Genomic DNA, 14,821 nt, shown 5'->3' with positions numbered 1-14,821 from the left:
AGTACTACAAAAGTAGAATATGTTGCTATTGGGAGTTGTTGTGCTTAAATTCTTTAGATGATTAATTAGTTAAAAGATTATGGTGTGAATCTTACCAGGGTTGGAATTATGTGTGATAACTCTAGTGCTATATGCTTGTCTAAAAATCCCAAGAATCATTATAGAACAAAACATATTGAAATTAGACATTATTTCTTAAGAGAACATGTTTCAATGGTAATATCATTTTAGAGTATGTGAATACTGACAATCAATTAGCATTTATCTACACTAAGGCTTGATCTAAAGAAACGTTTTTAAAAATTTGTGGAGAATTGGGAATGTGTTACATTAAATAAAAGGCAAATCTTGGAAAAGAGAAATTTGAAATTAGGAGTTCATAGGCAGTTTCCAAAGTGGTTCTCCATTACTAGAAGTGTAATGACCCGAAAAATTAAAATAATTAGAAAATATAATAAATGAGATGGATTAAACTATAAATAGGGAAAAAGGAAGGATTTTTAGAACAATAGCAGTCTCGTCGATGAATGTTCTGTCCTCGTCGACGAGTGTCCTTTTAAAGCTCATCGACGAACTCCAGTTCCTCATTGACGAAGGAATCCCGAGAGAGAATTATAAACTTTGAATTTCATCGACGAAGTCTCTACAGTGCCTCGTCGACGAACCCACGTGTCTCGTCGACGAAGTTCTGCCTATAAATAGAGTTTTCTTTCATTTTTCAGCGAGAACTCGCGAATCTTCTTCCCTCTCTCTCTCTCTAAAACGGTTTTCCAACCTTCTTTCTTTGATTTCGAGCTAGATTTGACCTAGTTCAACGATTCGGAACCACCACGGGTTTTGTAGGACCGTTCTCTGTAAGACTGTAGGAGTTGATCCTTGGTTTGAGAGATTTGGGAAACATCTCAAAATCAAGGTAAGTGAGTTATTTTGAAATTTCCTTAACGAATGTTGTTATTTGGAGTCTAGGAAGTAGTAAATAAGTGCTTTTCTTAAGATTTGAGTCAATTGGAATTTATTTTAATTAAAATAGAATTTTTGGTTTAGAGTCCAAGTGAACGTTGTGAGTATCAGTTCGGGGATCCCACCAGCGTAGTTCAGAAGTCAGGTAAGGGGAAATTACATATTAAATCAGGTTTTTCATGAATTAAAATGGATTATGTTTATTTAAGTATATATGTTTCCATGTGGGTATAAAATGTCAGTCATGTAAAACTTTTTTTTTATGAGCCTAGGATTGCTTATATAGTTATGTATATGTGAAAGTAAATGGATGAAAGTGAAAAGTAATATCTGAGGAATTATGTAAGAAATGAAATGTATTTTCAGCATATAAATGTTAAATGTGGGTTGACCTATTTTATAGGAATATGTATGAATTTTACTGTTAAATTGTGTGGCATGAGTTTTTGTGCAAATATATGTTAAATGTATGAGATGCAAGCTAAGTAAGTAAAGCATTGGGTATAAAATATGATATGAATTATGTTACTTGTATATGCTGAATGCAACCATGTAAATATAAGACAGTTGAAAGATAGCCATGTTAACAGATTCTAGCACACTTCTGTGTAGACTAACTGATGACAGCTAAAAGGAGCTGTAGACTAACTGATGATGGCTAAATACCAGCTGTAGTACGAAGGAAAGAAATGAAAATGTAATGTAATGGCAATGAAATGATAAAGGAATGAAATGACAAATGTGGACGATGTAATGTTGATGATTACGTAAAGTGAAATGCAATGCAATGCAATGTTTAAGTTATGAACATGAACAGATGTGTATGATTGAATAATGACAGAAAGAATAATGTATTATGATATTAGAAGTATTTATATATGTAGAACATGTTACATTTGGGTGGGGCACACTCTTCGCCTGAGGGCTTGTTGAATAAGGCGAGTGCACTTATAGTTTCAGATGTGGTAGTAGCTGCATAACGTACTAGGGCAGAGGGAGCCTACTTGTATGAGCGGGTAGATTTCCTTATCCTTAGGGCCTTTGCTGGTAAACTATTGTTGAACTCTGTGAGTACGAGATTAATCTAATACTTGAGGGGTTACTGAGTAAGGTGAATGCTTTGGTATGCTTTAGTAATAACCTTCGGGTTGCTTATGTATCAGAGCAGAGGGGTGCTACTTGTATGGACGTGTAATCACCCTTATCTTTGGGTGATCTCGTTGGTTAAATCTTTTCTTGTGATTGATTAGATTCAGAGAATGTTTTCAGTATTATGTTAATGATTTGCAAATGAAATTAAAATGATATCTATATACCTCATGTTAACCACACATTGTTTTAATATGTATATTTCTTCCCTTATTGAGATGTGTCTCACCCGAATATGATTATTTCTTTTTCAGGTCATCCTCGAGGTCGAGCTTAGAGAGCTCGAGGGTTGTTAGTCTTTTGAGGATTGTAAAAGAGAAAGGGTATATTTTTTATATGCTGTGAGTTTGTACTAAGTTTAAGTATATGTGTTAGGTTGTATGTTGTTATGTTTTAACGATGTTGAAAGAGGAAGGGTTGTAAAAATACTGAAATGATTTTGGAGATGTATGTATCTATGGAAATGCAGGTGATGAATGGATGATTTATTATGGATTATAGCTAGAATTAGTAGACTTTGGTATTATTTATGGAGATTATGTTTATGTTTTCCGCTGTATATGTTATGAATTATGGATTATTAGGATTTTATCAAGTATAATGCACTGGACCCGAGATTATGGGTTCGGGGTGTTACATTATGGTATCAGAGCAATGATTTTAGGATTTTGAGAATTTAGGGAATGATTTATACCAGAGTATAGGAATGACTTATGATGAAAATAGGAGATGAATAGGTTAGGTATTGAGAAATAGGTATGGAGTAGGGAAGTATAGGATTTTGTTTTGTAATTTAGAGGCGAAAATACGTCGACTATTTCCTATGATTTTTCTGAAGCAGTCAATGACCTCAGAAAAGCCATGGTAAACCTTAGATGTTTTTGTTTCTGAATTGTGAGACTGGTCCTTATATGGAGGTTTTGGATTTTTATTGGATTTAATTTAATGATTATGTTTTTTGGGGTTATGATATGAAATTCTTATCTTTTCTCTGTCCTATTTTCAGGATGGATTCTGGAGATGAGAATGTAGAGGCTGAAGGAAGGGAGGATTCAGTGACCTCTAGTGAAGAAGAAATAGATACCTTTAAAGTGTTGTGAGGTATCGTCCGTCAAGTTAAAGGAGAGATGAAGAAGGAACCTAAGGAACAGAATTGTCCACCTGCAGGACAGGGCTATAGCATTAAAGAGTTTATGAGGATGAACCCTCCAACCTTTACAGGAGGACCTGATCCAGTGGTTGCAGAAAATTGGGTACAGGAGATAGAGGAGATTATGGTTGTACTCAAATGCAGGGATGAGCAAAAGGTCCGTTATGCAACTTTCAAAATGACAAGAGAGGCGAAGTGCTGGTGGCTTTCTGTGAATTTGCTAGAGGATCAGAGGGTGATATAGATAGCTATTACCTGGGAGAGATTCAAGGAACTATTCTTTGATAGGTATTTTCCTTCATTTGTCAGAGGGGAAAAGATTGACCCAGGGAGATATGACGGTTGCGGAGTGTGTGGCTAAATTTGTGGAATTGTCGCGGTTCACTCCATTTCTTATCCCAAATAGAGTAAGGAAGGCCAGGAAATTTGAGAAAGGCTTGAGGCGTAGAATCTACGAGCTGGTGGTCGGGTTTCAAGTCTAGAGTTTTTCAGAACTAGTTGATAAGGTCTCGGTGTTGGAGAAGAGTATTCAGAGCAGCATTGAGCCTTTAGAGCAGAAGAAGAGACCTACACCATCTAGTTTTCATTCTGAGGCCAGTTAGGGATCAATGAAAAAAGGGAAGGAAGTAGTGGGCCTTGTATGCCCGAAGTGTAATAAAAGGCATAGGGGCAAAGGCTGGTTTGGCACTCTGAATTGCTACAGGTGCGGTAAGCCAGGGCATATCAAGAAAGATTGCCGAGAACAATTGCCTATGGTAGCTGTTCAGAATCAAGATCGGGGAAAACAGCAAGTACCGCTTGGAAGAGGTGGTCCACCCCGATTGTACACACTTCGAGTTGAAGAGGATGCCATCAGAGAAGCAGATATGAGATTATATTCAAGATAATGATGATTTAACTTAATGAAGAATGATTGAATCACTTATATGATGGTATGTATGTTGAGTTCTTATGGTTGTAGTTAGCAAAAGAATTCCAGTAGAGTGAAAATATGATTAGTTAGTAAAATTTCGAGGACAAAATTTCTTAAGGAGGGGAGAATGTAATGATCTGAAAAATTAAAATAATTAGAAAATATAATAAATGAGATGGATTAAAGGATAATAAGGAAAAAAGGAAGGGTTTTTAGAAGAATAGTAGCCTCTTCGATGAATGTTCTGTCCTCGTCGACGAGTGTCCTTCTAAAGCTCGTCGACACTTGTCGACAAACTCCAGTTCCTCATCGACGAAGGAATCCCTAGAGAGAATTTGAAACTCTAAAATTCTTCGACGAAGGTATCTTCTCATCGACGAAGTATCTACAGTGCCTTGTCGATAAACCCACGTGTCTCGTCGACGAAACCCTACCTATAAATAGAGTTTTCTTTCATTTTTCAGCGAGAACTCGCGAACCTTCTTCCCTCTCTCTTTCTCTCTAAAATGGTTTTCCAACCTTCTTTCTTCGATTTTGGGCCGGATTTGACTTGGTTTGACGATCCGGAACTACCATGGGGTTTTTAAGATCGTTCTTTGCAAGGCTATAGGAGCTGATCGTTGGTTTGAGAGGTTTGGGAAACATCCCAAAATCAAGGTAAGTGAGTTATTTTGGGATTTCCTTAAAGAATGTTGTTATTTAGAGCCTAGGAAGTAGTAAATAAGTTTTTTTTTTCTTAAGATTTGAGTCAGTTGGAATTTATTTTAATTAAAATAGGGTTTTTGGTTCAGGTTCCAAGTGAACGCTGTGGGTATCAGTTCGGCGATCCTACCAGCATAGTTCGGAAGTCAAGTAACGGGAAATTACATATTAAATCAGGTTTTTTCATGAATTAAAATGGATTATGTTTATTTAAGTATATATGTTTCCATATGGGTATAAAATGCCAGCCATGTAAAATTGTGTTTTCTGAGCCTATGATTGCTTATATAGCTATGTATATGTGCAAGTAAACGGATGAAAGTCAAAAGTAATATTTGAGAAATTATGTAAGAAATGAAATGTATTTTCAATATATAAATGTTAAATGTGGGTTGACCTATTTTACAGGAATATGTATGAATTTTACTATTAAATTGTGTGGCATGAGTTTTTGTGCAAATATATGTTAAATGTATGAGATGCAGGCTAAGTAAGTAAATCATTGGGTATAAAATATGATATGAACTATGTTACTTGTGTGTGCTAAATGCAACCATGTAAATGTAAGACAGTTGAAAAACAGTCATGTTAGCAGATTCTAGTACACTTCTGTGTAAACTAACTGATGACAGTTAAAAGGAGCTGTAGACTAACTGAAAATGGATAAAGACCAGCTGTAGTACGAAGAAAAGAAATGAAAATGTAATGTAATGACAATGAAATGATAAAGGAATGAAATGACAAATGTGGACGATGTAATGTTGATGATTACGTAAAGTGAAATGCAATGCAATGTTTAAGCTATGAACATGAACAGATGTGTATGATTGAATAATGACAGAAAGAATAATATATTATGATATTAGAAGTGTTTATATATGTAGAACATGTTAAGTTTGGGTGGGGCACAATCTTCGTCTGAGGGCTTGTTGAGTAAGGCGAGTGCACTTGTAGCTTCAGATGTGGCAGTAGCTGCACAACGTAGTAGGGTAGAGGGAACCTACTTGTATGAATGGGCAGATTTCCCTATCCTTAGGGCCTTTGCTAGTAAACTATTGTTGAACTGTGTGAGTACGAGGTTAATCTAATACTTGAGGGCTTACTGAGTAAGGTGAGTGCTCTGGTATGCTTTAGTAATGACCTTCGAGTTGCTTATGTATCAGAGCAGAGGGGTGCTACTTTTATGGGCGGGTAATCACCCCTATCCTTGGGTAATCTCGTGGGTTAAATCTTTTCTTATGATTGATTAGGTTCAAAGAATGTTTTTAGTGTTATGTTAATGATTTGCAAATGAAATTAAAATGATATCTATACTTCATGTTAGCCACACGCTGTTTTAATATGTATATTTCTTCCCTTACTGAGATGTGTCTCACCCGAATATGATTATTTCTTTTTCAGGTCATCCTCGAGGTCGGGCTTAAAGAGCTCGAGGGTTGTTAGTCTTTTGAGAATTGTAAAAGAGAAAGGATATATTTTTGATATACTGTGGGTTTGTATTAAGTTTAAGTATATGTTTTATATTGTATGTTGTTATGTTTTAAGGATGTTGAGAGCGGAAGGGTTGTGAAAATACTGAAATGATTTTGGAGATATATGTATCTATGGAAATGCAGGTAATGACTGGATGATTTATTATGGATTAGAGCTAGAATTAGTAGACTCTGGTATTATTTTTGGAGATTATGTTTATGTTTTCCGTTGCGTATGTTATGAATTATGGATTATTAGGATTTTATCATGTATAACGCACCGAACTCGGGATAATGGGTTCGAGGCATTACAAGAAGTCTATCGCTCCATCTCTCCATGAAACCATAACCACTCAAACACCTCTTTTGGCATTTCAAATGGAACCTAAGGTAAGAGGTGGAAAAAAATACGGATTATGGAGTAGGATTCTACGGGAAGGATCTTCAAAGAAACAAAAACTAGTGTAGTTGAAATTTTAGATGAATCACCTATGGAGAAGGATGAGAATCCTACTAAAACCCCTTTTCAATATCATGCTCTTACTAAAAATATAAAAAACAACATGTTAAAAATAATTCCTTAGATAGTAATGAAATGGCTTCAAGTTTCCTACTTTCACCTTGAAAGGTACAGATGTTAACTATTATTTAACACTTTGTGGAAGGATAAAATTCTTGGATATTTATACTTATTAGGATATATTCCAACCTAAGATTGCAAATTTTGATTTCTTTAATTAGAATGGATTTGGTATAAAGGAATCGTTTGAAGCTTAAGGTTGGGTGAGATTTGTTACATTTACTTATGATTGACCCCTTTGTTTGTAAGACTATTTTACTCTAATTTAGAATAAGTAGGATTACCTAAAGCAACTACAATAAGATCCTTTGATAACTATGTTCATTTAGAAGTTGAGCAAAAGACATTGCAAATGCATTTAAGGTCCCTAATATAGGAATTCAATATTTAGATAATTTTAAAAAGAAGAAAGCTATAAAAGTTATTGACTACGAGTCAAAGATGTATAATTAGGCGTTTAAATTCATGCATTGATGATTATAATTTTAATTAAATGCCTAATTATGTCTAATATTTTAACATCGAGCTCATTTGATAATCTTGAGATAAATAGCCTATTTTTGTCATAAATTTACGGTCATTCGTGTCCTATTATTGTAAAACAATTTTTGGACATTAAAGAAGTACGTGGGTCATGCATGAGAGGAACCGTGTACGTGAGCCATGCGCGTGACAAGGAGACGCTACGTGTAGCCGAGCATTGAGTGAAGAACAGTGGGCTAGCAAAAGAAGAAGGGAGCGGACTAGGCCTTACATTGACAGTTGGTGCACTGGACTTAATTTGTGTAAGGGCTTTCGACTACCAAGAGAGGGCTGCTGGCCGTGTATAGCTTGGAACAAATTGGAAACGAAAAGAAAAAAAAAATTAAGAAGGGAAGGTCGGGTCATGATGTTACGCGGCCATGCAAGAAAAGCAAGAAGTGCATGCGTTGGGCCGTGTGCAGCATAGGAGCCCATAAGGTGTGTGAGGGCTTGAAGATAGCTGGGTCGTAAGGTGTGAGGGCCTTAAACATGGGCTGGCAATACAAAGAGTGCAGTTGGGCTTGCGTGTGTGCGTCTTGAGTGGGCTGGGAAAGCCGTGAGGTTTGGAGGGCCATGGTTGTGTGTGTGTGTGTGCGTGTGTGTGTGTGTGTGTGTGAGAGAGAGAGAGAGAGAGAGAGAGAGAGAGAGAGAGAGAGAGAGAACCAAATTGGAAAAGAAAAAAAAGGAAGCTGGGTCTTGATGTGACCTGACCATGCAAGAGGGGTCCAAAAACGTGAAAAGGCACTGGGAGAGGGCAGTAAAGGGAGGACCCATGGGTGTGCTTTTAGGGAAGTTAGGGTATTGAATGAAAAAGGGGCTAGGGTTTAGAAGAGGGGGAGCGTGTAGGATGCTGTGGAGGCAGCAAGAGAGGGGGCGCAGGAGTGCTGCTGCGGGCTTGAGTTTTTTTTTTCTTTTCTCTTTTCTCTCTTCTCTCTCTCTCTCTCTCTCTCTCTCTGAATTCAATTTTGTTAGAATTAATTTTATTGTTGAGTTTTTATTTTATTCAAAGTTTGGATTAATTTTTGTTTAAAAATAGTTTGTTTAGTTTGAGAATCGTCTTTTTAATTAGATAAATTCCTGTTTAAATCTCTCTCTTCTTAATTAAGGTTTGTCTTACTTCATATTTTTAGTTTGAGTTATTGAGTATTTTGTTTGGGTATTAAGTTTATGTTTAAGATTTTTATTTGGCAAGCTTCTTTAATGGTTTTGCTTCCCTCAAGTGTTAGTTCATCATTTTGTTTAAGTTTATTATTAAGTTAAGTTTATTTTTATCTTGTTGGGTTATATTTTAGTTGGTGTTAATTGATGATCTTATGGTTATTAGATTTTAATTTTGTATGATCTAATTATAAAATTTCATACTTTCATTTCGTTGGGTTTTAATCACTATCTAGCATAGTTGGTCTTTATTTAGTTAAATGATTGCGGGTTTGTTTCTTTTGTTATTCTGGTACTGAATCTGATGTTTATTTAGTTCATTTAATGCATGTTAATTTTTTAGTTAGGATTTATGTATTTCCATTGAAAAAATCTCAAATATCCTAAGAAATCGAATCTAAACTATGTTCAGTAAACTTTTAGTTTTTTTTTTTTTTTGAATTACACTAAGTTTGGAACTAAATTGCATTCCCTGAGGAGACGATCAGACTCTTGGGCTAATTATTACACGACTGAACTCCTATACTTGAGATAGCTTCCGAACTGTTCATTTTTCGAGTGAGTCAAGTTTTTGGTGCCGTTGCCGAGAAGTGTTAGTTTTAGTTTCAAACTAGTGTTTTTCCTGTTATTTTAATTTTTCTTATGAAAAAAAAAAATAAAAAAATATGAGTTTTGAAGAAAATATGGCTACACTTGCACTACGCACGCTTATGAATTTTTTCAAGCCCACACGAACCATACAACCATCTTACATCATATTGCCTGAGAATGCTAAGAATTTTAACATTAAGCTTGAAATGATATCTGTGATACTTCAATTTTATAGGATAGAGTGTGAAAATCCGTATAAGCATTTAACTGATTTAGAGCTTGCATGTGTTACATTCATAGATGGGACTGCTACTAATCAGGCAATTAGATTGCGTCTATTTTCTTTTTCATTGAAAGACAAGACTAAGACGTGGTTGAATTCTCTTAGGCCTAATTCTATCTTTAGTTGGGCTTATATAGAAAACGAAATTCTACATAAATTTTTTCCCTTACAGAGAACTCAATTTTTGTAGGAACGAATCAGTTAATTCATGCAAGAAGTTGACGAGACATTTCACAAAAGCTGGAAGAGATTTAGAGATCTGGTCATGTGTCCCCACCATGGATTTGAATCATGGCGCCTAGTCAACTATTTCTACACTATGTTGACTCCTGAATCAAAACAGTTCGTTCATACTATGTGTTCAAGATATTTTTTCAACAAGGAGCCTAATGATGTATTGAATTTTCTGGATCATTTAGCTAACTATGCTCAGCATTGGAACACTAGGATTGACAGAAGACCAATTGTAGCTCAACCATTGAGAGCAATACATGGTGGAGAGTGGTATGAACTAAAAGATGATTTTTATGTTGAGGCACATATGGTTGAACTCACCAGAAGAGTAGAGGTTATGGGGATGGAAAAGGAGAATAGAATAGAGTAGCTTTGGAATCATCCTTCACAGTCCTATGCACCCCTTTATCAGCCGTCATATCATCAAGTTGCCTTTCAGCATCAGTATCAGCCACAACAGGTTTCTCAGAGTTATGCACCTTCAGGATATCAATCTAATGCAGCACCTGTTCCATCGGAGAAGTCTCTTGACGATGCTTTTCATTAGTTCATGTAGATTAATACTTGGACCATGAATGAATTGCGGGACACTATTAATGAGAAGAGCACGTAGTTGAATATCTTAGAAAAAGGGAAATTTCCAGTAGAACCTTAGCCTAATCCTTAAGAATACCAGTACCAATAGCAACAAATACATAATGTTTCTCTTGAGATAGCGGAGGCTGTTATTACTTCGAGAAGTGGAAAAGAAGTTTCCTAACCTGAGATACTCATCGACAGACCAACAGTTGTCCCAAAACTTGAAGTTACAACTGAGATAGATGAAGTTAAAGAAAAATAAGAGGAAGCGAGTCCAGAAGTGAAGAAGTCAGTTAATGAGGAGGTCGAGACAAGTAAGGAGTACCAACCTGTGGTACCTTACCCTCAGAGATTGATAATCGTGGAACCATCATTCCCTACTGATGTAAATGCAAAGGAGTGCAATGCCGAAACAAATCCCCGTAGTGGGACGGTGATGGGTACACCTGATAAAAAGGGTGAACAAAATGGTGAATGTTTAATTTTCAAGGAACCAGGTAAAAAATTTAATGTTGATGCTTATGAAGAACCAAAGGTAACTACTTTGACAACTTTGCCTCAAAGACCGGTTCTTAAAGAAGTGAATTTCTTGGAAAATATACTGAATAAAGATCCTTTCTTCTTAAAACAAGGAAGGCAATCTACACATGTTTTGTCTAGTACCTTAGAACGTATTGATTTAATTGAGGCTAAATTTTGTGCAGGTAACAAGACTGATTTATTGTGGCAACTCAAATTTGGAGACTCGTCGGTTCAATTTATAGACTTACATCCACCAAATGAAATTCTTCCAAAGTCTCCGCTAGACAAACTGTAATGTTTTTCTTTCCTTTCTTTTCATTTTGTTTTACTTTGTTTTATTTTTAGTTTATTTTCAGGTACATTTTTCCATAGTTTTAGTTTTTCTTTTCCCTTACTTCTCCACCCTGGTATGTCTCTACTTCCCTCCCTATGCTTTCACATTGAGGACAATGTTTCATTTTAGTTAAAGGGAAAGAATTCGCATGTGCAATTGTGTGCTTCCATGTGATAAAATTTTAATGCGAAAATTATATGTGATGTTTGCATGTTGGTTAGGTCCACCTTTTGGGAAATACTGGTATTGAGCTCAAAGCATGCTAAATTCCTTATTTGTGAATGTTGCATGCCAATTTTTTTTTTTTTTCCTTTCTCTTTTTGAGGATATGGAACATGTAGGATATAGTGCAAATCAAAGTTTGAATTAAAAGAGAATTTTATCCATTTCACTTAGTTTCAACCAAGGGAATGATGTTGAAAGTCTTACTACACACACTACACAGGTTAGAAGACTTAGAAAGACTACCTTAGATTGTTTCTGGTTGATATATACTTCAATTGTTTGACACTCCAATGAATCATATCCTAATGATTTAGAAAAAGAAAAGAAAGAAATAGAAAATTTTTTTGAAGCAAATGAAAACAAGAAACAAGCTAGGGATCAATTGCAAAAAAGAAAAAAAAAATCAAACAGAGGGGAACAATTGTGTATTGGAAAGGGCTACCTATTACGGGGTCCTAACTAAACAAAAAGTGGGTTCCTTTTAAAGCGTAGTAGTGTGAAAGCCACCATTGTACATTCATGCATTGGAAACGGCTACCTACTACCGGGGTGCTAACTAATCAAGAAAGTGGGTGCCTTTTAAAGTGTAATAATGTGAAAAAAGCTAGTACAATGGTTTTGAATTACAGTAAGACCATGCAGTTGTCTCAGATTAGTTGGTGTGTTTGAAACCTTTAATGTCTATTGGTAGTCAATCTTGGAATTCTAACCTTATTCTCATGCACGTGAGTTTTGTTACACTCCATTATCTTGATTGTTTTCTTAAATGGTGTATAAATCTCTTAGTTGATACATAACTTGGGTTAATCTGTGTCCAATGTTCCTAAACTCATTAAGCATATTTCATGGCATGTAATTTTCATAAGTATTGAAATTTTAGTTGCTATTCCCCTGGTTTGAATGCATTCACATTATTTACTAAAGACTAGCAAAACGTTAGTTAGGGGGTGTAATTACGCGTTAAAGATCCGTAATTAGGCGTTTAAATTCATGCATTGATGATTATAATTCTAATTAAATGCCTAATTATATCTAATATTTTTAACGTCGAGCTCATTTGATAATCATCTTGAGATAAATAACCCGTTTTTGTCATAAATTTACGGCCATTCGTGTCCTATTATTGCAGGACAATTTTTTGACATTAAAGAAGTACGTGGGTCATGCGTAAGAGGAACCGTGTACGTGAGCCATGCGCGTGACAAGGAGACACCGCATGTAGCCAAGCATCGAGTGAAGAATCGTGAGCTGGCAAAAGAATAAGGGAGAGGATTGGGCCTTACGTGGATAGTTGGTGCATTGGGCTTAATTTGTGTAAGGGCATTTGGCTACCAAAAAAGGGCTGCTGGCTGTGTACAAGCTGGAACAAATTGGAAAAGAAAAAAAAAGAAAAAAAAAAGAAAAAAAAAAGGGAAGATCGGGTCATGATGTGACCCGGCAATGCAAGAAAAGTAAGAAGTGCATGCGCTGGGCCGTGTGTAGCATTGGAGCCCATAAGGTGTGTGAGGGCTTGAAGACAGTTGAGCCGTGAGGTGTGAGGGTTTTAAACATGGGCTGGCAATACAAAGAGTGCAGCTGGGCTTGCATGCGTGCGTATTAAGTGGGCTAGGAAAGTCGTGAGGTTTGGAGGGCCATGGCTGTGTGTGTGTGAGTGAGAACCAAATTGGAAAAGAAAAAAATGGAGGTCGAGTCTTGATGTGACCCAGCCATGTAAAAGGGGTCCAAAAACGTGAAGAGGCACTAGGAGAGGGCAGTAAAGGGAGGATCTGTGGGTGTGCTTTTAGGGAGGCTAGGGCATTGAATGAAAAAGGAGCTAGGGTTTAGAAGAGGAGGAGCGTGTAGGATATTGAGGAGGCAGCAAGAGAGGGGGCGCCAGAGTGCTGCTACGGGCTTGGAGTTTTTTTTCCTTTCTCTTTTCTCTCTTCTCTCTCTCTCTCTCTCTCTCTCTCTCTCTCTCTCTCTCTCTTTGAATTCAATTTTGTTAGAATTAATTTTATTGTTGGGTTTTTAATTTATTCAAAGTTTGGATTAATTTTTGTTTAAAAATAGTTTGTTTAATTTGAGAATCTTCTTTTTAATTAGATAAATTCTTGTTTAAATCTCTCTCTTTTCGTTTAAGTTTTGTCTTACTTCATATTTTTAGTTTGAGTTATTGAGTATTTTGTTTGGGTATTAAGTTTATACTTAAGATTTTTATTTGGCATGCCTCTTTAATGGTTTTGCTTCCCTCAAGTGTTAGTTCATCATTTTGTTTAAGTTTATTATTAAGTTAAGTTTATTTTTATCTTGTTGGGTTATATTTTAGTTGGTGTCAATTGATGATCTTATGGTTGTTAGATTTTAATTTTGTCTGATCTCATTATAAAATTTCGTACTTTCATTTGGTTGGGTTTTAATTACTATTTAGCATAATTGGTTTTTATTTAGTTGAATGATCGCGGGTTTGCTTCTTTTGTTATTCTAGTACTGAATCTGATGTTTATTTAGTTCATTTAATGCATGCTAATTTTTTAGTTAGGATTTTTGTATTTCCATTGCAAAAATCTCAAACATCATAGGAAATCGAATCTGAACTGTGTTCAGTAAACTTTTTGTTTCTTATTTTCTTTTGGAATTATACTAAGTTTGGAACTAAACTGCATTCTCTGAGGAGACGATCTGACCCTTGGTCTAATTATTATACGACTGAACTCCTATACTTGGGATAACTTCCGAACTGCTCATTTTTCGAGTGAGTCAGTTATTTTCATATCACCAAAAGCTAATCTTGATTTTGCCTATTTTAAGTGTTGAGAACAAAGTTGTTCATAATATTATTGCCAATTTATTGCTCACAAGGAAAAGAATTGTTAACCATGGTGACAAATATAGATATTTTGTTCTTGTAGGGAATTGTTGAAAGAAGGCCGATTAATCTTCCAATCTTTATGCTGAATTATATAGCATCTATTATTAATAATAAGAAATCTTCCACACTACCTTATAGACATTTGATCACTAGGATGATTATGAAAAATGAAGGTTGATTTTGGAAAAGTAAGAATTACTTTTGTACGACCTTACATTTTTTTTATGCTCATTCTCTCACTGCTTTGAGGTTTGTTAAGATTGATTATGGTTAGGTAAGAGAAGAAGGCTGTAATTAGAAGACTAGTGCCATCAACGTCTATTAGACCATCCCTTGCAATTCAACTATATACTTACAACAATATTCATGACATTCAAAGCAAATTGTATATAGTGGGTAAGAAGCAAAACTCCTTAGGTGATAGAGTTGGAAATTTAGAGGTGATGTATTCAAAAATTGCAAAAAATCAAGAGAAAATTCTACATCAAAATGGGAAAAAATAAATAAATAAAAAAGTCCTAGCTTTGGTCCAACCTCAACCTCTTTACCCAAGTGATGCCCCTCTTCAGATTTTGAATAGTGAATGTTTTGAACACTTT

The sequence above is a fragment of the Malania oleifera genome, chromosome 9 (genome assembly GCF_029873635.1).
Source record: "Malania oleifera isolate guangnan ecotype guangnan chromosome 9, ASM2987363v1, whole genome shotgun sequence".
NCBI classification, from domain to species: Eukaryota; Viridiplantae; Streptophyta; class Magnoliopsida; order Santalales; family Ximeniaceae; genus Malania; species Malania oleifera.
Note: the sequence above shows the minus strand (reverse complement) of the source record.